Below are 26,898 nucleotides of genomic sequence, written 5' to 3' on the forward strand. Positions count from 1 at the left end.
AGTTGTCCCAAACCATAAAACCACAGTTAGACCAATGTTGGAGCTTTTCAAATTCTATGGCCAGGCCATACTTCAAGATGATTTTGTTTTCTGACATGTTTCTGGCTTCTTCTATCCATTGCCACAAATTACTACTCTCAGCTTCTCTGTTTTCCAAGAAGAAATTCCTAACTCAGGATCACAGAGCTACTAACTCTTACAGGCAAGATATGAAGTCAGGTCTTCCTGATTCCTAGTCTGGCACTCTATCTACTGCATGACTTGATTAATGCTAAGAGATATGACAGGTCTTGAGGTCTGTTATTGGGAGAGTTGAGTTCTGAAACTCAGTTTCTTCCTGATTTATGAATTTCTCGTGACTGATCTAGATCCCCAAAATCCAGGATCCTTTCTTTGTGGCAACTTGGTTTATATATTTCTGTTCTCTCACCACTATATAAGTCTTACAACCTCTCCTTCTGGATCTCCATCTCACCAAGATCCTATGGCTCCTGACTGCTTGGGAATCTAACAACTCAGCTTTTCAAAAATCCTTAGAGAAATGGCTAATTTTCTACTCTTGCCATCAAAGGAGAGTGTTCCAGTAATAATAACAGTCAAAACTTAATGGTGCCCACATTTTTACTGCCTTTTTGTTTTCCACTTTTTAACCAATAGGTACCATGTCTTAAATATCACTCACTCCCAAAAAAGTTGAATCCCTTCAAATTTAGGGAACTTTGTAACTGCATTTTGACAAAATGGTTTTCATTTGTAATTTTATGTATTTTATTTTATTTATTTAAAAATCTTCTTCTGAGAAGGGGTCTATCAACTTCAACAGACTGACAAAGTAGTCCATGATGCATAATAGTTTAAGAAATGCTCTATTCAATTGATTGCCTTAGTGAGAGAGGGGACACTCAGGTCACTAGAGTAGTTATGGGTGATTTCAAAAGGATCATATTATGAGCTCTAGTTGTGTTGAGCCTTCAGGCTTCCAGTGTCCCCTCCTCTTCACAAGTTTCTTCTATCTCAGAAGTTTTCAACTGGAAGAGCAAGTTATATATATATATATATTATGTGTTCACTAAGCCACCCCTTATAACCCAGGACGATAACTAATCTACACTAAAATTCTATTTGGCAACATGCCAAAGAGTCTCAGGCTCACCCTTCAAAGAGTGTCAATGTTGGTATACCTTTGATGTTTGTTCCCACTCAGCCAATCTGCTTAAAAATGGACACTAAGAGATAAACTCTTATCATTTCTATTTTGAAAAATAAATGTTATTTATTTTCTCTCCCACTCTGTATTAATTTCTCTATTTTTTTGGAAAGGGAGATAAACCAGACAGACCTTTCTAATTCCAAAATTCCCACCACTGGCTGCATTTTTCTTTTTCATTGCAGTGATAATTTCTTTTATGTTATCAGGCATTAGGTGCTATTTCTGCTTAAATAGGCACATTTATGTAAGGAAGTTGTTACATTTTCTTCATCAAGTCCAATAGCAATTTTTAAAAGTCCTATTTTATTTTGTTTTTTTCACAATAGTTCACAAAGATAAAACAGATTAGTCAAAGTTCAATGAAAAGTTTCCAAAGGTGTATCTGCACTAAATGGAAAAGTTTCCCATAATTTGTGCACAAAGACTAATATAATCAATTCATGATGCCTTTATATCCAAGATGTGTCAAGGAATCTGGGTTACTAAAATGAGTCTCAAGGTGAATTTCAGCCATCAAAAAGCAACAAATTGAATAATTTATAAAATTATGGGAAACGTAGTAAAATTTAGATTATTATTTTAAAAAACCCTCAGAATTCATTGACTGAAGTAAACAATTATTGTAGCTAGCTTGGGAGTCAAGTGGCAAAGTAAAAGGAGCCCTGGCTAAAGATTTAGATGCCAATCTCAGTCCAGCTTCTTTTGCAAATCACTTCTTTGGGTCTCAGATTCTTTATCCATTGGATGAGAGGATTTGGACCAGATTATTTGTATCCTCTTTTTTAGTTCTAAATCAATTATTATAATGACTACTTATAAGTAATATATAGTTTTGGTTATGCATAACCAAGACAAATTTTTGCCATAGGTAAAATTAAGAAAGGGGTGCGAGTTATGGAAAAGATATCCTTGAAATAGAAACTCATGTTCTTGAGACTCTCATCCTTACTATAATTGAAATTTTGCCAAAATAGCAACATAAGAAGCTACTGATTAAATTTAAAATATTGGACTTCTAAGTCCCAAAGAGTCTTCTTATAGTACCCCCCTACCTTTCTTGAAATGCATGCCTAAGGAAATTGTTTTTTTAAAGAGTATATAAAGATGAAATCTTCTTGTAAAATGGAATTCTACCATAAGCCTAGAAATCATGTAGAATAATATAAGTTTAATGAAATTATCATTTTCTGCCTTGGTCCATGTATTCAATGACTATTTTCTCTTTTAAAAGGATTTTTCCTTGAAATATACTTCTTGTTGAGGTAGTAGATGAGAATTTTGACTATACATTTCCTATTCAAGCATTATTAATGCATTTCTTTACCCCCTAGATTGCTTGAGGTTGATTAATTCTTTTAAAATGCTCATATTCAAACTGTGAGGCCAGACTCCCTATGAAGGCATTGACCTTTTCAAGGAAGTATAAATGTAATCCCAGGGAAATGAGGAAAAATAAAAGATGCTTGGTTATTTATATTACATCTATTCAGCACAAAATAAAGACAAGCTTTGGTGGTTATTTAATTTGCTTAGTCTATATAGATAGCTATGTTAAAATGGTTCATCAATACTTTGATAGATTCAAGTCATTTTATTTGTCTATTTGAAAATCAAACAATCTCTAAAGATCCATTCATAATTAGAGATTCAGGAAAGACAAGTAAACCCTTTAAAAATTAGAAGAAGGATTATAAATGAGATGGAAACTTGCAAAATCAGCAGAACAGTGTTTAATTAGTAGATTTTTAATATAATTTAGAAATAACATGTCTCGTTTTAAGGAGCAAGTAATAAAGAATAAAGAGAAGGAAAGCCTTCTCCTCCTTGAGGACAATTCAATTAGTGGCAGTTATACTGATAAACCTGGAGACTATGTGGTCAGTAGAAAGAATGCATGACTTGTGATCAGTAAGAACATGATTTGAATCCCCCCCCCACATCTGACAAATACTAGCTGGACAATCAAGAGGCAAATTTCTCATTTGAAGTGGGGGAAACTATAGGTATCCATAGTACCTATTTCATAGACTTTCATAAGAATCAAATGATGTAGTAAAATGGTCTGTGAATTTTAAAATACTATGTAAATGTCAGCTGCCATTTTGTTTTTTATTCTGTTTCAGAGAGGGTATGGGGAGGAGGCAAGAACCTCAGGTTCTCAAAGTGCTTATATGGATACAGAGAAAGCTAATAAAAGGTATGTCCTGGAACTAAGAGATAACAATCACATATAGTATTCTTTCTTTCTTTCTTTCTTTCTTTCGGGCAGGTACAGGATTGCAGGATTTCTGACACAGGTTGAAGTTACCGAAAGTCCTATACTATCATGCAAGTCTAGGTAGGATCTATTTCTAAGAAAGAGTGAGATAGAAAAATGTGTTCTACTTAAGCAAGAGGCAAAAACAGAATTAGAGATAATGGAGGAAAATAGTATTTTTGCTTAATCCGTATGGTAGCTAGTGACGTACTTCTTTAAATCTTGCCCTAAATTGCACATTGTATGTCATGGATTTTCTTTATTTCTAAATTTAAAAAAATAATATTAACCATCAATTACATAAGCACTTGAAAATCCATGATTTAATCATTGTGTTTACTCCTCTGAGGTTGAACCCAGGTCTAACAATTCTTTATTAAGCAAGAATTTTTAACTCTTGTTTTGTGTACTGGGTTCCTTTGATATTCTGGTAAAATTTATGAACCTCTTCTCAAAAAATTTTAAAGCATAAAATAAACTTTATAGATTTACAAAGAAAAGCAATTCAATTGAAATATAGATATTAAAAGATATTTTAAATTTAATGCATACCCTGAATTCTATCCGTGGACTCTAGTCTAAGAAGCCATTGCAGTAACTTCAACCCTAAGGGCAATCTTGTAAAGATTTAATGGACTAATTTAAATTAGTCCTTGGGTGACAGACATATCTATTCATTAGCTCATGCTATACTCAAAATCTTTCTAGTTGGTAGGAACTACTAGGGCTTGTGGCTCATTAAAATAGCCTTTGAGAACCTTGGGTTATCTCCATATCAAAATAATGCACTGGGACTATTTATTGATAGTTATTCTTTGCTATGGTTTTTTAATTTTTTAATTAAAAATCCTATTTTTAATAGAATAAATAAGATTGATTGGAAAATATATTTGTCTTTTCAATTAACCATGCCTATAGGAATCCTGGCTGACTCTGAGGTCACAGCTCCGGCACAATCTAATGACAGATACCTAAAATTTCATGTGGTATCTAAGTTTCCTATTTTCTTCCTAACATGTGGGCTGCTTAGCAAACCTAAACAGGTAATGGGATTTCAAACTTCATAGAAATGCATGCTGTTTCATGGTTTTCTTCTACCATCCCTTAATGCAGAAACTTCAAAGTCCATCTTTTCCTACTCCCAGATAAATAGTTAAGGTTAACATTTATCCATCAATCTAACAAAGACTTATTAAGTGCTTTCTACATGCAAAATCTTATCTTAGGTTCTGTAAGAAATTTAAAAATAAACAAAACAGTTTCTGTTTTCATAAAGTTTACATTTCATGTGTTTGTTTATTCATTTTTACAAACATTTATTGCCTGTCTCTCCCACTACCTGATACATAGAATGTTTTAAACAAAAAGAAAAAGGAAAGCTTATGACAATATGTCTAACACAAACAAGACAAATATTTAAATTGGTTTTCCTGAAAAACATTAAGTCCATTTTTCAATTTACTTCCATTGTTTCCCTGGTAGGACTTTCATCTCCAGTCTTTTGGACTTACAAAAGATTTGAAGTCTTTCAAAGTGATTCTTCTTTATAATGTTGCTATAATTGTATAAATTATTTTCTTTTGGTTCATTTCCACTCTGTATCAGTTTACAGAGGTCTTACTAATTTCCTCTGAAATTCCATTTGTCATTTCTTATAGCACTTAGATTAACATAGATAATATTTCATCCTATTCATATAGCATAATCTGCTTAGCTGAAAGAGATGGAAATCCCCTTTAGCATCCAAATTAGGGACTGTTACATAAAAGAAGTGCATTACTACTATTACACACACAAAAAAAATAAATCTTTTTGCACATTTGAGTACTTAAGCTCTTTAGGTCTAATGTAGCGATAAGGATGATGAATTTGGGAGTTCCTAGAAACCTGTCTTCAGATCCTGCTCTATCTCTGGGTAAGTCACTTACTTCTGGTTTGATTTTTCAAGTCTTCACAACCTGTCCTTGTCCTACCTTTACAGTCTTCTTCTACTTTGCTGCTCTCATGCTCTAAGATCCAACTGTGCTCACTTCCTTGCTGCTTCTTTCCCAGGATCTCCTAACCCAGTGCCATTGTTCCTGAAATGGCATCCCTCCTCACAATCTGCCTCCTGCCCCTGGATTCCTGGGAGACTGAGGTCAGATACCACTTCCTCCAAAAGGTCTCTTTCTATTCCTCACCTGCACACCACTGAGCTGGTGCCTTCTCTCTGAAATTACATTTGCACTGTATATTTCATCAGGGTGTTCCTCAGTCCAGAGATGCTAAAATAGTCCTAGAGAGGAATTCCTCCCACCTAGATCTGTTTGACTGGAGGTCAGTCAATCAAGAGGCAAAGCTAGAAGGTAGAGTCTACTTAGCATCCGTTACTGGCAGTTGCCAGGTGGCCAGCTACTCTGCCCATGAATAGGAGATACCCTCTTACATAGGGTTTCCACACTGTTTTAGGGTAGGTAGCAAAAGCAGCCTTTTGAGCAAGGCTGCTCATCACCTCTTCTAATTTGGGAAGTTCAGCAATAGGGACATTGTCATGTGATTTCGGAGGCAGAGTGGGAAAAAAATCTGAATTTTGGAATAATCTCAGTGTTGCCCAAGTCCACAATCAGCTCTCTTCTGACAGGGGTGTTTCCTGTCTGTAATTTCATCACTTCTCCTGAATGTCTTTGTCGAATCAAAAGTCTAAGGTAGTGGGGCTTCCCTTTGAGAGGTAATGAGGCCAAGACATAACCTTATTAACTATATTTCTTTGATTCCCAAGGCTAGTATTTCCCCAAAGTCACATTACATGGCTTTTTTTCACATTTACTTCACAATATTACATCTGTACAAATGTTAGTGTATTGTCTCCCCAATGGACTGTGAGCTCTGTGGAGCCAGGGACTGTTTTGGTATTTATAGCTCCAGCACTAACACGTACAGTACCCAGAAAAGTAACCCCTTAAAAAAATACCTGTTTGTTTACTGACAGTTTCCTCCTCCAAAAACTGAGGACAAAGAAGCCTTCTCCAGTTTTCCTTTTAGAGTTATTGGAGGATCACCATGAGATAATGGATAGAAAGCACTCCACGAACTTTAAAGTGCCATGTATTCTTTTCTTTATTTCACCCAAGTAATTGATGGCTAGAGAAAATAAGAGACTTACCGAAGGTCACACACTGACAGCAGCTAACAACACTTAGTTCTGCAAGGGAAGAGGGCTGTGGGAAGGCAGACATACTGTAGAGCTGTAGCATATGAATTCACCTCACTTGGCATGAGATGATCTCTTTACACTGAGGGGAAGGGGCTGGGGGAGGAATGAGAGGAGTCTCTGGTCATATTTTCAGTGGCTAGGAAATCATGACTTTCTCAGTCACTAAAATTCCAGTAAGAAAGGAGAATGATATAAGTTGATGACAAATAAATTTATCTGGAAGGCTGTACCAGGATTGCAAGGAACAACAGTGCTTGAACTACTCTGCAGTGATTTCATGCTGCAATGCACAACTAATGACTTTTCCTTCTCTTCAATTAATATAATCATAGACTGAGCTTATATTGTGACAGAGCTCAGAGGGAATGATGACAGCAATGGCAATAATAGCAGACATTTATATAGTGCTTTAAGGTGTGCTGAGCACTTCACATACATTCTTCTTTTTTTAACTCTTACCTTCTGTCCTGGAATCAACGTGTTGGTTCTAAGGCAGAAGATTGATAAGGGCTATACAATGAGGGTTAAGTGACTTGCCCAAGGTCACACAGCTAGGCAGTGTCCAAGGCCAGATTTGAACCCAGACCTCTCTGGGTCTGGCTCTCAATCTGCTGAGCCACCCAGCTGCCCCCACATGCATTCTTTAGTCAGCATCACCACTTACAATTATCTTCATTTTTATACCAGAGACTGAAGCTTAGAGCATTGAAATGATTGACTCATGGACTCATCCCTACTTCATCCTTGGGCTGAGTTGGGGTGGATAGAGATTCAAACTCAGGTATGCCTGACTGAAAGTTGATGTAGAATTTTGTCATTGGGTTGTCATATGATATAGGTGTGTCATTGTACATATCATGTGATGCACTTGTGGCATCATGTGATTTGGGATTGATACTTTGCTTGATGCAGGCATATCAGTGTGTGTGGTTACACAATGAAGGGGTGTCATCACATGCTGAAGCTGTGTCATTGCATGTTTTCTATTGACATGGATGCTGTTATAGGTTGTTGCATGGTTCACTTGTACCATCGTGTTTTGTTCCATGAAACAGATATACTGTCATATGACTAACATGTCACATGCCATGTGTCATATGTCATTTGACAAGCATCACTGCTTGTCAGAATGAGGCATAGCGTTGTATGTTGTTATGGGAAACAGTCATGCCAATGTTGTCACATGACATATGTCTGTTTATCACATGACATTGTTGTTATGTCATGTGATTGTGATACCATGTGACACAACCAATTATGTTGTGTGCTCACACAATGTATATGTATCTTTGTGTGATACTCCATGTCATTGTGTCATTATATGGTACATATGGGCTGTTTGTGCTGTTACGTGACAGATATATGTTGTCATGTAGTAAGGGAATGTGTCACATGGCATATTGTCACCACATGATGTAGGTTGCCATCACATGACACAAAGGTGTCATTCTGTGGCATGTGCACATAACTGGGTTTTTTGCCAAGATGCATGCATATCATGATACACACTTGACATCACATGACAAATGCATGTCATTGTATTTTGTCACATGATGTAGGTTAGAATGCACTTTTGCACAATGAATGTGTTGTGTGGCACAGGCATGTCATTGCATGCACCATTACATGACTGTAAGGTTCCCCAATGACTTGCTCTGTCTGTTTCCTGTTTCTCCCTTGCCTTGTCCTTTCCTTCATAAGCATATGGGGCAATACTCCTAGACTTGTTTTTAGGCTTTTCATGTTATCCAGGACAGCTATTAAAAAATGCTTTCAGATGTTTTGCGGAGATTGTTTGACAGAATATGAATTCATAACTCAAAAATCCCATGAATTGGGTGAATCTAGGCTCAAAACCATCTTATACTTTTGGATTAATCCATCATAAAAGCAGTTGTGAGTTTTATTCTCTTCTCATAATGTTCCTTAGAATTTTCCCCTTCCTGAGTAGATGGCAATTACTGCGTCTCTAGCCTGGCATACATTGTGTAATTGTCATTGTTGGGGGTATTCCAGTGTGGGTCTCGCAGGGACCTTAATATAAAAGGCGGAAGTGTTTTACAGGAAGACAGAACTTCTGAACCTAACACAGAGACAAAGAAACATGACTTAGGCAGTTATACAAAGTGTTCATGGAGATGCATCAATTACAAATTAGAATTAATAGAATCAAAGTAAAATTATTCCATTTTCTTAATTTCTCTCTCTCTATATATATATTTATCAATAAATGTATATTGTTATTCAGTACTAATACAGGCTTTGAATTGACCTTAGATAGTCAAAGGTTCTTGGTTACTGAGATTCATGCCTTGTGGGGAACAAAAGAAAAGGTCTGAAATATGGGTGCACTATTAGAATTATATGTACCTTCCTTTCTAAATATAGCTAGTATAGGGCATAATTCATAATTGGCTTAAAACAAAAATGAGCTTTCCTATTCCTGATAACTATCCTTTAAAGGAAAGAGAAGCTCTCCGTTTAAATGTTCCAGGTTAATTTTTTGCCATTAAAGGCTATTTACACAAAAGACTATCACAAATAGTGAAGAACAAATAAACTTTATTAACCAAGTAAAAAGCCAGCAGAAATTGGAGAAGTTTAGAAATTAGAAGATATCAGAACATATACAAGAGTCAATCACTTTTTAAAAATCAAGTCGGATAGCCTATATTAAGTACCTACTATATACTTGGCACTGTGCTTAGCATTGGAGATAAAAAGAAAGACCAAAGTTCCTGATCTGGAGATTCATACTCTAATGAGGGAAACAATATACAAACAACTCTGTTCACATTTTATATGCATGCACACAGTAAGTTAGAGATAAATTCAGAGGAAATACAGTAAAATTAAGAACTAAGAAAAGCTTAAAGCCTCTAGGTTAGCAAGTTAGAAATCAAGAATACCTTGAAAACCTGAATTCTCCTACATCTCTGTAAGTCTTTTTCTTTCTTCTCCTTGGAGACAGAATCTTGGTTGAATGATAAATATGGATTGATTAAATATCTAAAGAGAGATTGCTGGGGTATGGTGATAGGAGAGTCTGGAAGTGGCAATGAGAAGCAAGGAATATTCTGATTCCCCAAACATGATCAGTTAGTGTGTGTAGGAAAGTAGGAGGAAAAATGCACCCAGTGTCAGAAAGGTGACCCTTGACATTGGGTGAGAGTTATGTAGGAGTTTGCTAGTGCCAGACCTAGCTCAAGAGAACTGATTCTGGAAATTCTATTGTGAACATTTGTATCTCCTCAAATGTTACAAACAGAGATTGATTCATTGTCTTACTGATTGTATAGACTTAGGAAAGTGATGGAGAGTAATTAAAGCTCTAAATAGGCATGTAAAAAAAGGTTGTAAGTCACTATTAATGAGATAAATGCAAAATAAAAGAACTCTGGGGTACCATCCCACACCTATCACATTGACTACCTATGCAGAAAAGGAAAATGACAAAATTTGGAGGGGAAGTGGCTAAATTGAGACATTCATGCACTGTTGGGGCATCTATGAACTGATTCAACCATCTTAGAGAGAAATTTAGATCTATGCCCCAAGGTCTATAAAAAAGCACATATTCTATGACCCAGCAGTACTATAACTAGGTTTGTATCTCAAAAAGAGAAAAAATAAAAAGAGAAATGGCCTAAATGTATAAAAATACTTAGAGCAGCTCTTTTTATGGGGGCAAAAGAATTAGAAAATTGGGGAATGGTTAAGAAAATTATGGTGTATAATTGTAATGGAATATTATTTGCTGTAAGAAATGATAAGCAGGAGGGGCTCAGAAAAACCTAGAAAGAATTGGACAAACTGAAGCAGAGTAGAGTAAGCAGAACCAAGAGAACATTGTACACAATGATAGCAGGACTGTACAATGAATAACTGTAAATAACTTAGCTATTCTCAGTAATACAATGATTCAAAACAATTTCAAAGGACTCATAATTTAAAAAATAAAAAAAATATATCTACTTCCAGACCAAAGTAAACTTTTTTTCACTTAAAATTTTTTTTTCTATTTGAGTTTCCTTCCACTAAAGGATTAATATTGGAAAATGTTTTACATGATCACACATGTAGAATCTATATGAGATTGCTTACCATCTAAAGGGGGAGTGAGAGGTTGTGGGGAGGGAAGGAGAGAATTCAAGAATCAAAATTGTTTTAAAATGTTGGAAACCAGGGGAAGCTGGGTAGCTCAGTAGATGGAGAGCCAGACCTAGAGACAGGAGGTCCTAGGTTCAAATCTGACCTCAGACTCTTCCCAACTGTGTGACCCTGGGCAAGTCACTTAACCCCCATGGCCAGAACCAATACATAGTATTGGTTCCAAGACAGAAGGTAAGGGTTTTTAAAAAATAAAATAAAATGTTAGAAACTGTACATGTAAGTGGAAGAAATTAAATGAGATTTTAAAAGAAAATTATGTAGAATGTTAATAATGCAAATTAGACTCAAGTGTATCATATGTACTTTTCTTTTTTTGAGAATAGATTGCTTAATATTTATCAGTACCCTATTGTGGCCATGTTTCAGTGAGTACAAGATGAAAATATAAAGGGAAAAAAACATTTTAAGGAGAAAGCAAGTTTGTTACCTATAAAACAGGCAGCCCAGAGAAAACAGCAGAAAAGATGAACAGATCTGATGTTGAAGGAGTTAGATTGAGAGGGATAGAAACAGAGGAGGGTGGATAGGGAATGGAATTAATATGAGTCCAGCAGGGATTTAGCAGTATCCAACAGTGCATTAAAGCTGCCCTTGGATGAAACAAATGTCAAATATAGCCCAGATTCTCCAGCTCATCAACCATTACTCTACAGCCATCTTCCTCAGTCTCATTTTACCATTCTATCAGTCCAAAGAACTCTCCTCTTCACGCTTATGCAAGTCTGTTATCCAAATATAAAAGAACTCAAAATAGACCTACATTGGTCTTGATATCCAAAAAAAAATAATCTATCTGATCAAATCAAAAAAAGTTGAAAGAAATCTAAAAAATTATTTAGTACATTTCCCTCATGTTACAAATAAAAAATCTGTAGACTAGAGAAGTTAAATGATTTATAAAAACTCACATAGAGTGACAAAGCTAATACTAAAGCATTAGTCTTCTGACCCCTAGTTTAGTTCTTTTTCTACCATAGTATTTGACTCCCCTAAAATCATGTGAAGTCTTTATGATGGCTAATAGAAGGAATTATATTTGAGATTGTAAAGATTAAAATTTAGGGGAGACTGAGGCAGGTAGAAATTAGTTTCTCTCTGCAAGGAGTATTATATTTTTTAGAGGTTTATTAAAAGTTTAGGATTAAAGAAAATACAGGATAAGAAAAGCGTGCCTAGGCCGGAGAGGCCTAGACAAGATAATCTCACATCATGGAAGAGCTGCGTCTGCCCCAAAACGGAAGTCCAAAAGAGAGAGAGACAAAAGCTTTTGCAATCAGGTTAAATACCTTCTTGATCTCGGCCCACATGAGAATTCAGTGAGATTACAAAGCATTTTGGGGAAGTGGAGCAAGGGCTTGTGGGGATTGAAGTCCAGAGTTCGTGTCTATTTTTTACAAGATATGATATGAATGTTAATTATGGATATTTCTATAGAAATTTAAAGTTTTCAAAGCATTTTGCCCACTTGACTTATTTGATCACATAAGACAGATGGCATATGCTAAAAATTAATGAGGATGTAGGACAATTGAGTCGCCAGGGTTCCAGATTAGAGCTGTTAAATGTTCTTTTTCAAGTTTTTGGAAATGTAATTCAAAGTAAAGAAAGAAGAACTAAAAGAATATTATCTATATCAACTACAACTGTTTAGTTAAAGAGCACAATAACAGCAACAGATGTGTATTAAATACAAGAAAAGGTCACAAAGAATCCCAGAAATAAGGATGGTTTGACGACTAAAGTCAAAAATGTGCATTTTAAATTTGGGGAGTCTTCTCATTGTGGCTTATATATATAAAGCTAAAAGGGAGCTTCCAGGTCATCTAGTCCTATATCCTCATTTTACAACTGAAAAAAATAAAAATTAGAGTGGTGATATCTTGCCCAAGTTCATGCAGATAATAAGTTGCAGGATTTGGATTTGACCTTGAGTTTTATGACTTGACTTCTACTTCCAAACTTATTTTTCCATTGTATCCCAATTTTCCCTGAAAATCAATAAACTCTCTATAAATTTCAGTGTTTCAGAGTGGCCAAGGCTCATAAAAAGTAAGGCATGTTGTCCATGGTCACATAGCTTATATATATATATATATATATATGCCAAAGCCAGGATTTGAATCCAGATCTCCCTGACTCCCTCTTTGACTATTTCTTCATCATGTCTGTCTGCTTCTCATTGGTATGGGTATAAAAATCATTATATAATGGAGGCATTAATGTCATTGTTGTTCAGATGTTTCAAGCAAGTCCGACTCTTCATAATTCCATATCACCTAACTATCCCTAATGGAAGTATATAGAACTGTGAATAATTAGGGCAGTTAGGTGGCAATATGGATAGAGTGCTAGGTCTGAATTCAGGAAGGCTCATCTTCCTGAGTTCAAATCTGGTCCTAGACATTTCCTAGCTGTGTGATCCTGGACAAGTCACTTAAATCACTTGTTAAGCCCTTGCCTTTCTGTCTTAGAGTTGTAATAGGATAGACCTTAAGAGGGTTAAAAAAAAAAAAGAACTACCAATAAGCATTTACAGTGTCCTAAAGGGAAAAGTTACCTTATGTTTTTTTCTTATTTTCTCTGGTTTATATCTGAGTAGCTCTACTTGTTAATAGAAGTTAAAATAAAAGTTATCTTTAAACACTGACTATACATAAATGACTGAATATATGATCATTTAGAGATATAATCATTAAAAATGCAAAATGAAGTTTAGCTGACACACTAATGATAAGAATTCTAGTTTCTGTGCCTCATGATCCAGAAAAGTAAATGGCAATAAAAAGGTATTTTTCTGCCATTTACCTAGCTATGGGCTGGGACCATAAGAAAGTGACAACTTCTTTGTCTCAATTTTTCCATTTATAAAATGGACATGGTATTTACAGTACCAATTCACAGAGTTATTGTGAGGAAAATGCCTTATATATTTTCACAAATTATTATTAGTGATAATACATGAAGAATGAGCCTTTCCTATCACTGATTCCAATTAGTATGACTTATAAAATAAGAATGACTTTATAGTTTCACTCTTCTGTTTTGTCAGTGCCCTGGGATCTATAAACTTTGAGGAATTCCCAGAAGATAAACAAGGACAACACAAGTGGTTTGACCAATAGAGAATTTGGGTTCCTGGCAAAATGACCCTACTATGCTATAATGTCAATGCCCTGGTATCTATAAGGAAGGAGCAGCTAGGTTGCTCAGTGAATAGTGTACTGGACCTAAAGTTGGGTAGATCTGATATTAAATTGAGGCTATGACACTAAACAGTTGTGTGCCCCTGGGTAAGTCAATTTCTGTTTCCTCATCTGAAAAATGGAAATAATAATAGCATCTATTTCTCAGGATTGTTTTAAGATTAAATAAGTTAATTATAAAGCACAATGCTTGACTATAGTAAGCCTTCTAACGCTTAGTTGTTATTATTGGCAGTTTTTCTTCTTACTGGAGATTTAGCAACTCCTTGTTCAAACACAAGAAACTTGCTACGTATTTTTTTTTCCCTAGACATCACCAATGGCTCCCAAGAGTAAGAGAGAAAGCAAAAAAAAAAATTATCTCTTCTCTTTTTCTGCTCTCACAATAAGAAGAAAAAAGAACAAAGAACAGGAGTCTCAAAAAAGAACAGCTATGTTGTGAGACATGTCGACAATGAAGGGAGATATGGCTTTTACCACAGGGGTCTGTTTATCTAATCCTTAGCCAACAATTTTCTTGAAGACAGTCCTTGTTCCTGAAGTCCAGTGAAAGGGGTTCCTGGTAGCTTCTCAACAAGGTGCTATTTCCTTCGTCTCCTCTCTCAGGGAAGGTGGCCTAAAAACTGCTCCAAATATAAGTCCACACCTTGGCATCTGATCAAATTATTTGAGAAATTTATTAAATTGGCCTGGAGCTCCCCTGTTTAAATACACAATGAAAGGGTACTCTCATACCACCATCCCACCTGCCAAAAAGGGACATGTGTAGTCTGATGTGGAATGTTCGTGGCAACAGAAGATATTAGGAAAGATTTCTTGGAGGCATCATTATTTGAGCGGGGCTTTAAAAATGGATAAAAGTTTATGGATTAACTTGAAAAATGAATAAAAAGAAGTGGCAGTGGCTATATTCAGCACAAGGAACAACTTGTCACTCTGAGAAAACAATTAAATGCTCAGAGGGCAGAAAGTAGAACATTTTGGCTGGAGAACAGAATTTCAAGCAGAAGAGAGGCTTATATGAAAACATTGAAAGGATAAGGAGGCACCAGATTGTTGACAGTCTTGAATTCCAGGCAAAGGAGTATGAACTTTCCTTGAGAAGTTTTGACAAGTTTGTTAATAAGTCCCAGAGAGCTGGATTATGATTACAAGTGATATATTCATCACAACAGAATTGCAAACATTTTGGAGACCATGAGTATGCTGGATCACTTCTCTGTGTTTCCTGGGTCTCTTATTTAGATGAAAACACTTTTGAGGAAGGTAGATGTGAAATGTAGGAGTTTGTTTATTAGCATTTGATGAATTACTCTAAGAGAGGGATAGGTTCTGAACTTCTAATTTCAATGGTTTAAGTAACTCCTGGATGAGGAATTGCCATCTACCAATATCATTTGGGACATTTTATTCACCTTAAAGTCTTGGAGAGTTGCCTTGAGCAAAGAGAAGTTAAACAACTTGCCCAGATCACACAGCTAATTAGTGTCAGAGGCTCCAAGGGTATAAATGGAGATTTTGAACCTTAGACTTCATTCCCCAGAAGTACTTGGTATTTCCCAGAATTCCCTATAATCTCTCCTATGTCTCCACATTGGGGAGATCACGTTATTGGTATTTAACTGGCAGTTAGGCCTCCCATGTGCTCTCTTCTTGAATGATGCAGCAAGTATGGTAGTTAGCCATTTTCAGTCATCCTCACGCTTAGCTTAATATAATATTTTTACTATTAAGATTTAATTTTAGGGGGCAGCTGGGTGGCTCAGTGGTTTGAGAGTCAGCCCTAGAGTTGGGAGGTCCTAGGTTCAAATCTGGCCTCAGACACTTCCCAGCTGTGTGACCCCCATTGCCTAGCCCTTACCACTCTTCAGAAGGTAAGGGTTTAAATAATAAAATTTTAAAAAAAGATTTAATTTTAAATTTTACACAAGGCATAGCTTTCTTTGTTCTCTCCTTTTTTACTTATTATAAGGGATTAATTCCTATCCTTAGAGATCAGAATTACATTGTAGAGCTAAAAGAAAACTATCTCATTTTGATCTTTCAAAAACTTTATTTAAAGAAAAAACACCAGTTGACTATCCCCATTAAACCCCAAATTTTGTCAGTCAAAGGCCCTTCTTTGGTGTGGAATTGGTCTTTATATAGACCAATCCTGTGCCTGAAAGTAGGGAGATGTGACCCCCTAGCATGGTATTAGTCCAATTCAAGATCAATCTCATGCCAGGAAGTAAGGGGGAGGGACCTCTGGGGCATGCTGGGGGATGTAGTTCCATGGTCACAATATTTTAAAACCCTCAATATCATAACATCACTTTAAACATATGGTTGAGTTTGGGGTACATTTTCTTTTTATATTTTTCTTGTTTATGCCACTTAAATAATATATGTATTTCTATACTGTTTCCCTTTTATTGCTCGTATTGGCTGATGATTTATTATTTTTGTAAGAGTTTTGCTATTCCTGACTTTTTACAAGTTCTTTACCCATTTGGAACAAAATATTGTTAGCCACATTGATAGTGGCAATATAAAATAAACTTGTTCCCCACTGATTAAAGAATGGCTATACAAACCGGGGCTTATGGTTGTTATGAATTTATTGAATGGTAAATAAAGATTAAAAGATAAGAAATTTTATGGAAAGCAAGGGGATGCCCCTCAGTTGGAGAATGGCTGAACAAATTGTGGTATATGCTGGTGATAGAATACTATTGTGCTATAAGGAAAGATGAACTGGAAGAATTCCATGTGAACTGGAAAACCTCCATGAACTGACATGGAATGAAATAAGCAGAACCAGGACAACATTGTACACAGAGACTGAAACACTGTGGAACAATCAAATGTAATTGACTTTGCTACTAGTGGCAATGCAATGATCCAGGACAATCTCAAGGGACTTGGGGAAAAAAATGCTATCCACAGAGAGGGAAAAAAAAGTGGGAGTAGAAATGCAATAGGAAAGCATGTAATTTATCACTTGTTTATGTGGTATATGATTTAGGGTTGTGGTTTTAAAAATTACTCTGTTATAAAAATGAATAATATGGAAATATGTATCAAGTGATAACACATGTATAACCCAGTGGAATTGCTTGTCAGCTCTGGGAGGGGAGGAGGAAAAAGGGGAGGAAGAGAAAGTGAATTTTGTAATTATGGAAAAATATTAAAAAATTTAAAAATAAAAGATAAGAAAATTTTAAAAAACATGGGAACAATTGGCAGATGTGATTCCTGAACAGACAACAGAGATATTTGATCATAAACTACCTTATATCCATCAAAATAACAAAGATGGCAAAAGAAGAAAATGACATGTCAAAATAGCTGCTGGAAAACAGGCATAACTAGAGTATTCTCCTGGAAAGAATGCCTTGATTGACTCCTCCTGCTTCTCCCTTATTGGGGTACTAATTATTACATTAGTATAGGATTTCAGTGTCAGCTCAGCCTAAGGACCTATAAACCTTCAGTGATCCCAAAAGGGATGACCTGAGGCAAAGTGAAATTGCTGCACCCCAGGATTGAGCTCTGAAAGTTCCTGTCCTGGGTTTGGATCTGAGCAGCAGGCCTACAGACTTGTCTGGCTTAATTTTTGTAAGCTGCTATTGGACTCAATCACATTAGCCACCTGGAAAGCTCTGTTGGTTCATAGGCACAGAACTTTGCTTTGGAATATCTGCTTTGGTTATTCCTTTCCAAGCTTTAAACTGGATTAGACCCTAGAACTGAGACTATACTCTATTCCTGAGGTCTGAACCCCACTGATGCTATTTGATTCTGTATTTGCCCCTTGCTACTACTCCTAATTCTGGAATGCCACACCTAGATACAGGTGTCCTCAGTCCACTCTGGATCTGTCTCCCAGACATGCATAGTGAGCAATGAAGCTTCCAGTTAGCGCACCTCTTCCTATAATTTACATATGTTTAAACTCCTCATTGCTATATCAAGAATCTCTTCTTCTCCCAGGGCTCAGCCTTTTCCTATTCTCAAATGCTACTATCAAGATGTTCATGGCCAGACCCAACCCCATTATCTTCAGACCTCTCTGTCTATATGTTTGTACTAACCTGGATTGAATTTTTTTCCTTTGATTTCCCAATGTCTATTTGCCTGATGCATTTTTCTAAAAATGTTTGAAGGACTGCTAAGGGATAATGGGAGTTGGGATGGTTATTTGCTTCTTCCTGCTATGCCACCATCTTGGTTCCCCCTCAGTCTTACTTAATGTCAATGCTAGTGAATTGGATACAATAAAACATTTGTCAAGGCCCATATATGAGCTCTATAAAGAAAGTCCACTGGAATTATCTGTGATTTTATCATATATGAGGAACTATTAAATATAGGTCTTAGGAGAAAGCATATACAGGGATTTGCTAATAAACTTTTTAGACTGAAAAAAAAAAGATTATGGAAAATGGGAACAATATCACAAGAACAAAGAAGGTCAAATGTCCAATTTTTTTAAAAAAAATGAGAGATAATAGTAAGTCTCACTTCAAATTCTGGGGAAATTATCAAATAAATAATTAAATAAATGATTGACCACAAAAATTCCATTTCACCCAAGTGTAAGATGAAGACTTGTTTACATGCCATAAAATTGCTTTGAAACATATCTTTAGGTTTTAAGGATTAAAATCTCAATATGAACCAACAGCATGATTTATAAGAAAAAAAATACTTTATGTTATCTGGGGTTTCATCAAAAAGGAACATAACTTTCAGAAATAGAGAGTTGGTAGTCCTCTACCCTTCTCAGTCTTCATCTGAAGAATTGTGTCCTGTTCTGGGTATTATAGTGTGAAAACAATATTGTTCAGCTGGAGAATTTCAAAGCAGATTAATCAGGATAGAAAAGGGTCTTGAGTCCATGTCCTAAGATGATTGGTTAAAGAAACTGGGCATGTTTAACCTGGAGAAGAGAAGATTCATGGTGAGACATTATAGTTGTTTCCAAGTATTTGAAGGGTTGCCATATGGAAGAGGGGATTAATCTTGTTCTGTTTGACCCCAAAGCCTAGAACCAAGTGAAATGGATGGAAGTTAGCTTCTAACCATTGGCAAAGTTCCATGCTAATTAATTATGCTATCAGGGAACGCTTCCTAATATTCAGACTTTCCAAGAATCAGTACAAAAGTGATTTGGATTGTTTCATGAGATGGCTAGTTATTCCCCCTTAGATGTGTCCAAGTAGAAGATGGAGCTAAACTTACTTGTTAGGATATCTCATAGCAAGTATTCTTTTTCATTTATGTGGTAGACTAGATGGCAAATGAAGTCTCTTACAGTTCTTAGATTCTGTGATTCTGTGAATGTGATGCAAAGTTAAAAGAATTAAGACAATGTTAAACAAAATGATTATAATCATGTAAACGAAATTCTTAAAACTTGGACTAATTGTAATACCAACCTTGGTCCCATAGAACAGATAAGGAACGAGTTCTCTTCTCTCAATGTTGTATTATTTTCAGATGTTCTGCTTTATTCTTTGGGTTTTGCTTAACTTTTTCTTTGCCATAGGGGAAGAGGATTTCAGTGGGAGAGGGGGAAGATTGGGAAATACTGTCATATCAAAACAAAAAAATCAATAAGACATTTTAAAGATAATTTCTAAAAGCCACTTAGCACATCATTTCCAAAATTTTAATATAGAGCCACAGGAAATTGCAAAATGGAAAGCCAGAGAACATGGGGATGAGTCAGTTTAGCCTTCTAGGCCTAAGTTTTCTCATCTGTAAAATGAGGGTATTGGTGTAGGCATATTTTGAGCCCCCTTTCAGCTTGAGATCTATGACCTTATAAGTAAAATAAATGTTCCGCTTTCAGTAAAAGACAATGCTAGTTGAATGAATTCATCTTTTGACATTCAGAAGGACTATCAGCACAGACAGGCTAAAGTTTCGACTTCTTCATTGACTTTGTTGAATGTGAGGTACCAGGTGGAATCATTTGAGCTCAGCAAATTTTTCATTTTGCCAAATTATCCATATAATTTATTTAATTAGAAGAACATCCATGAATTATCCATATTTCTTTTAATGCTTTTTCTTTGCAGACATAATCCTCCTCTCCTTAAACAGACTATATGCTTCCATTCACTCATGCCCCCCCATTTTGTTATTTTCCATATGAATTATATGTGTATATATGTAGCATATATATATATATACATTTGTGCACAGTATAATATATATTTTCTTTGGCATATAACATGATATATAGTATGGCATACTATGGTATCTATAGATGCATATATATATACATGTACACTATTTACACATATGTATATGCATATATACTTGTATAATTATATCTAAAACAACTGCTTCATTTCATATATGTATGTATGTATGTTATGTGGGTGTGTGCATTAGCATGGAAAGGTTGTTTTCAAGGACAGAATTTTCCAGACATGACTCCGACTGATGTTGCAATAAAACGTAAAGCTAATGGCTGTGTCCAAATGTTCTTCACATACTGATCTCAGCTTACTTCTTGTGTTTATGTGATTCTTCTCTGCCAACAGAAAGAACCTCATGCCTAGAGGAAAAAAGATATAAATAACTTAATATGATAGCCTTTGGAGCTGCTTGTCCTCAAAATCCAGGTAGCTTTTTTCTTCCCGTACATGTTTTGGAAAAATCTAATCCTATACATTATATTAAACACTATGTTTAAAATGAATATTCCAGGTCACAAAATACCTTGAGGAATCTCTACATGGAAACTGGTTCCCATCAGCCATTTTCTCTTCATGAACTTGAGTCATAATTCATAGCAAAATGTCACCAACTTGGATTTATTCACTTTTCCCTGTAAGAGGAATGAATAAAGGAATCTAAGTGCAAATGGAGTCCTTCTGTCAGTCGTACAATGCCCATGGCATGAAGAACTCAGATTAATTAGGAAATGTAGATGGGTAAGTAGTTGGTTAATGTACTATTTCTTTTGACTTGAGCTACAATCTGAAACCTGGGGGGGGACCCCTTAAAATGACCTGGCCCATCATACTGACACCCAGAACTTTATTTCCAATAATTCTTGGGGCTGGGAGAGCTTAATTCACTGGCAAAATTTTTATAGTTTATATTTCTCAGGGAACTGTGCATAGCCCCATAGCAGGGGATGTTAGCAGGTGAGGACTCAGATTAGAGGAATGCGTGCTACCAGGCAGGAAGTTTAAAAAGCAGGAAAAGCAGGAAAAGAAGTAAAGACATAGAGTTGCAGTATGGCAACATAAAAAAGAGGCAACATAACCACAAGGTAAGTGTGATCGTAGCATCCTCCAGATCCTACTACTGTTTTTCCATGATGACTCCGGAACTGAAGAGAAAACTTCCAGCTGGTTTTCATCCTGATGGATGGAAGGATTCTTTGGGAAGACTGCAATAGACAAATAAAAGCATACTGTAGGAATCTACCTTTGGGACTATGCTTTGCAAAATGATTATATCCTTCCACTCGGCAGGGAAATCAGCCAGATTTTGGAGATCAAATTATCCCCTCCTGGTTGTCGCCCTTTTCGTGTATGGGAAGAAAAAGACATTTTACCATTATAGTAGATGGCCTCTCTGGACTCCAGATATCAATTTTTGAACCATAATTCACATCATTTCATGTCTTAATATTTTTCCTCTTGGATTTGTTGTCTCTGATTCAGTCTAGCAATTTAGAAATAGATCAGAGAGAGGGTTCAGGCCCTGGGTTACAGAAATAATTGCCCCCAAGCAGCTCTACTGAACCTGGAAGAAGGAGGAGGTATATATACACATAAAAGTAATACTACATAGAAAATTACACATGCTTCATTCAAATAAGGGAAAAATGGAAATTTTCAAATGAATAACTCACAAAGATACCACAGAGAAAACCCTTCCTCACTTATCATAGTTCCAAATACAAAGCCTCATCTGACTGAGGCTCTCCACAAGTCTTATCTTTCTTCACAGGCTGTTTCCTTGCAGCAGAGTCTTTTTTATACCTTTCTCATTAGAGCTGAAATTAGTACTTTTGGCACCTGATTAAAGGAGAGGAAAAACTGGTGGCTTTTTGTATTAGCCATCAGATAGCTTAGGAATGTATTTTATGAGTATACTGGGGATGTTATGAATAGCTTGAGGAAAAACATATCCCAGCCTATGGGAATAATTTAATTGTGCCCAGAAAAATATTTTCCCAAGGTAATAATTTCAATTTCCTGAACAACAAAAAAAATTTTTTTGAAAAAAATAAAAGCATCGGAACACTTTTTAAAGATTTTTGGATACTATTTTTCATATAAAATCATATTTTAACAAGTTTATCCTGTTGCAAGAATGTTGGTCAACTGGTAAACATGTTAAGTGTCTAATCTTTACAAAGATTTGGAAACAAAAGTTCGCAGAAAGAAGAAATTTTTTCTCCAGGGTCTAATGGGGAGACAACAAGAACACATGTGAATATATACCACCTAAGTAGAAAGTGAATGAATATAAATATTATCAAAATAATTTGAGAGGGAGGACATTAGGAGCTGGGAGAGGACAAAGAAAGGCTTCATGCAGAAAATGGGGCTTCGACTTAGACTTAAAGGAAGAGAGAGATTGTGAGGAAGTTAAAGAGGGAGGGCATTCCAGTAAGTCAGCAAGGCCAGAGCAGTGGCACCAAGGTGGGATGCCTTGTGGGAGAAATAGACAGGTGGCCAGTTTGGTATAAAAGGGGATAACTCTCCAATGAGTCTGGAAAAATGGACTAGAGTCAAGTTGTGATTGGCTTTAAAAGGAAAACAGAGAAGTTTGTGTTTTATCATTGAGGCAGTAAGAGGCCACCGAAATTGATTGAGTAGGGGAGATGCAGAGTCAGATCTGCACATAAGGAAAACTACTTCAGCAGCAGGATAGCCTAGAGTGGGAAGAGGCTTCACCCAATATTCTTCCTATTTCCAAGCAAGGAAACTTTAAAAGTTTCCTAGAACAAGACAACATGATCAAATTGTTGAGCCTTTCCTGGCAGTCTAGGATTGGGCGCCTTAACCTCTAGCCTCCTTGACTCTCTTCATTACTGGATCCTAGGGCGTAATCCTCTGTATTTTGTTTTTGCTGAAGACTGGTTCAGAAGTTTTTGTGAGACAAACTGGCAGTCATGCAAAGCAGCTTCATTAGCCTTCTCTGGATCAAAATCTAATATAAACCAATCAGCAAGCCCTTATTAAGCTACAGCCATATGCCAGAAACTGTGCCTTGTGCTAGGAATACAAAGATAAAAGTAAAACAGATCCTGTCCTTGAGAAACTTATATTCTAACAGGGGGAGGAAAGGATGTGTGCAATAGTTTCAGTCAAGTCCAACTCTTTGTGACTCCATTTGGGGTTTTCTTGGCAGATAAACTAGATTGGTTTACTGTTTCCCTCTCCTGCTCATTTTACAGGTAAGAAAACTGAGACAAACAGGGGTAAGTGACTTGCCCAGGGTCACAGAGATAGTAGGTGTCTGAAGCCACATTTGAATTCAGGTCTTCCTGCTTCCAAGCCCAGCACTATATGCACTATGGTGCCACCTAGTTGGTCATGGGAGAAGGGGTATTAGTCACATATATAAGTGTATGTATAAAATATACATAATGTAACCTGGAGGGGTGGGACTTGAAGCAGGTATATGAGGAGAGGGGCAAGAAAGACTTTATGCAGAAAGTAGCATTTGATCTAAGTCTTGAAAGAAATCAGGGATTCCTGAGTTGCTATTCTTTAATTTTCCTTTTTGTTTTTGTTGTTTTATGTTTCGGTGTCAGCGCCATTGCTTGGCAATCCCTTAAACTGTTATATAAATGTTCATAGCCACATTCTTTGGGGTGGCAAAAAAAAATGGAAAATCAAGGGTTGTCCCTTGATTGGGAAATGGCTGAACAAATTGTGGTAGCTGATGGTGATGGAATATGATCTGGAGGATTTCTGTCTGAACTGGAAGAACCTCTAAGAGCTAATGCAGAGTGAAATGAGCAGAAACTGTAAAGTAAAAGAAAAGAAAAGAAAAAATGAGTTCTCTGAAGACCAATTGAAGATCCTTACAGAGCATTTTGATAGAGATCTGTATATTCACTATGACCAAGCCAAGGTCATGTCTGCTGAAGTGGGCTTGAGTCCTGTTCAGATTAGGAACTGGTTTGGTAACCAAAGAGGAAAAATGAGAATGGCTCATAACAAGAAATGTTCAAGCAGACTGTGTCCTAGAAAAAACCCATCCTCATTCAAGTGAATGGAGTTCCCAAGCTTGTTCTAGTCCTTCATCCATGGGCCCCTTTCAATCAAATGTAATGGAAATTAATGTTTGTAATGAACATAGAACTTGTATCAACCTTTAAATGCTGACTTTTCTTTTCCCAATGTCTCATTATTCCAGTGGAACTGAATTTTCAGGCATGTTCAATTGAACTCAATATGAGATCTGGGACTTAAAGAAATGTCATCTGTCTAAATGTAACTAAAGGAAATCTATTTTATACACAGACATTTGTTGATCTTAATTTTAATTTTTTGGTTTTTTACTAGTCAGTTTTTAATGCATTTGGGGAATAAAAATAAAAATAAATTTTAAAAATCCAACGTAATGAACTTTGCTACTAGTAGCAATGCAACAAGCCAGCACACTCCTGAAGGACTTATGGGAAAGAACACTAACCACATTGAGAGAAAGAGGTATGGGAGTAGAAATGCAAAAGCAAAACATATGACAACACTTATCACATGTATATATGGGTATGCAATTTGAGGTTTTGGCTTTAAAAAATTGCTCTATAGCAAAAATGAATAATATCAATAGCTATCAAATTATAACATTTGTACAACTCAGTGGAATTGCTTGTTGGCTCTGGGAGTGAGGAGGGAAGAGGGAAGGGAAAGAAAATAAATCATGGAAAAATGGAAAAAAATTTTAAAATAATGTTTTAAAAAACTTTTAAAATAATAAAGTGTTATATAAATGATATTGTTATTATTATTTATAATCACAATCCTTGTGAAAATCTGTTTGAAGACTGACCAGATCGGTTTGAACAATGAACTACCAACAACCCTACTAGTGAATATTAAAATACTAGCCTGATCTTATTTGAATATCTGTGTTGACCTCAGAGGCAGAGAGGATTTTGCCCTAATTTAATTGTAATTCAGGTTCTGAGATTCCTATTCAATTTGTAAAAATTGTCTCACCAGTTCTATAATGCTTTGCAAGACTTGGAATAGTCATAAATGCCATATTTTTTTTAAAATCAACTCTTTCATTTTTTAACTTAATAGCATTGGAGGGCAGTGATTTAGGGTTGGAATGAAGTTGTCAATACCCCTCATTTGTCCATTTTAAAATCTACTCCTTTAGCAGAACCAGGAGAACCTTATACGCAGAGACAGATACACTGTGGCATAATCAAATGTTATGGACTTCTGTACTAGCAGCAATACAATGATCCAAGACATATCTGAGGGACTTATGAGAAAGAACACTATCTACATGCAGAGAAAGAACTGTGGGCGCAGAAATGCATTAGAAAAACAACTTCTTGATCACATGGGTAGATGGGGATATGATTGGGGATGTAGACTCTAAAGATCACTCTAGTGCAAATATTAATAATATAGAAGTAGGTCTTGATCAATGACACATGAAAACCCAGTGGGGGGGTAGAAGGAGGGGAGGGAAAGAACATGAATCATGTAACCATGGGAAAATTTTCTTAATCAACAAAATTAAATTAAAAAGTAAAATAAAATAAAATCTACTCTTTAGAAGCATAATTTTAGGATAGTCACCTTTTTTGGCAAAAGATGATGGGACAGCATTCCCCTCATCCTCAGAATCTCAATTCCAACATCTCTATGAAGTGCCTGAATAAACAGAGAATGTTTACCAGATCTAGAGATAGATTCTCATTCAGAAGCCTTAAATTATTCTTGTTTGTCCCAAATGAAGCTTTGCATTCCAGAAGGGACATTTCAGAGTGCCAGGCGAGTCATAATTATTTTAAGTGCTGAGTACAAAAAACCCATGATAATAATTATTAAATTAAACTAAAAATAAGATATCTAAGGAGAAAAAAGGAAAGTGGAGTTGAAATGGCATGGAAAAAGGAGAAGGCATCAAAGTAAACAAAAAATATGTAGAACACCAGCTTGTACATAGTTTATTTGGAATTTCCTTTTATTAGCTCAACATTCTTTTTCTTGCTTCTCCACACAATAGTGAAAACAAAAGTGAAGTGAAAACAAAAATTACATAGAAAAATGACACCATATGTTTACAAAAAGAATGTTGAAGTACTGGTCAGAGATACTTGAACTTTCTAGTACTAGGCTTCTATACTACATCCCATAGATTTTAGAGGTTAAAAGGGACCTTATATGTTATCTATTCCAAACTTATTTTGCAGAGAAAAAAATGAAGGTGAGAGAATTAGAGACTTGTCCAAAGTCACACAGCAACCTTAGGAATCACCTACTCTAATCTTCATTTTACAGAGGTGAAAAATTAAGGCCTCTCATGCTTAAGTCAACTCTCTAAATCATACAAGTGGTAGAATTGGGAGTCGAACATAGGTTCTGTGACACTGTCACCAACACAATGCTTCCATTGTGTTCTGATGCCTATTATGATGAATGGCTAGAAATTGAATTTCTTGACTTTTCATCATGAACTTTTCATATATAATGACAAATCAAAGCATCATAGGTTTAGAGTTGGAAGGGATCTTAGAGGTCATTCTATCTAATGACCTCATTTCACAAATGAGAACATTGAGTACACTAAAGTTACATGACTCAACCTAATTTAAACAGGTGGCACAAATGAAGATTCAAGCTTAAATCCTCTAATCTCAGTCCTC

Source organism: Monodelphis domestica, chromosome 6 (assembly GCF_027887165.1).
Source record: "Monodelphis domestica isolate mMonDom1 chromosome 6, mMonDom1.pri, whole genome shotgun sequence".
Taxonomy (NCBI): domain Eukaryota; kingdom Metazoa; phylum Chordata; class Mammalia; order Didelphimorphia; family Didelphidae; genus Monodelphis; species Monodelphis domestica.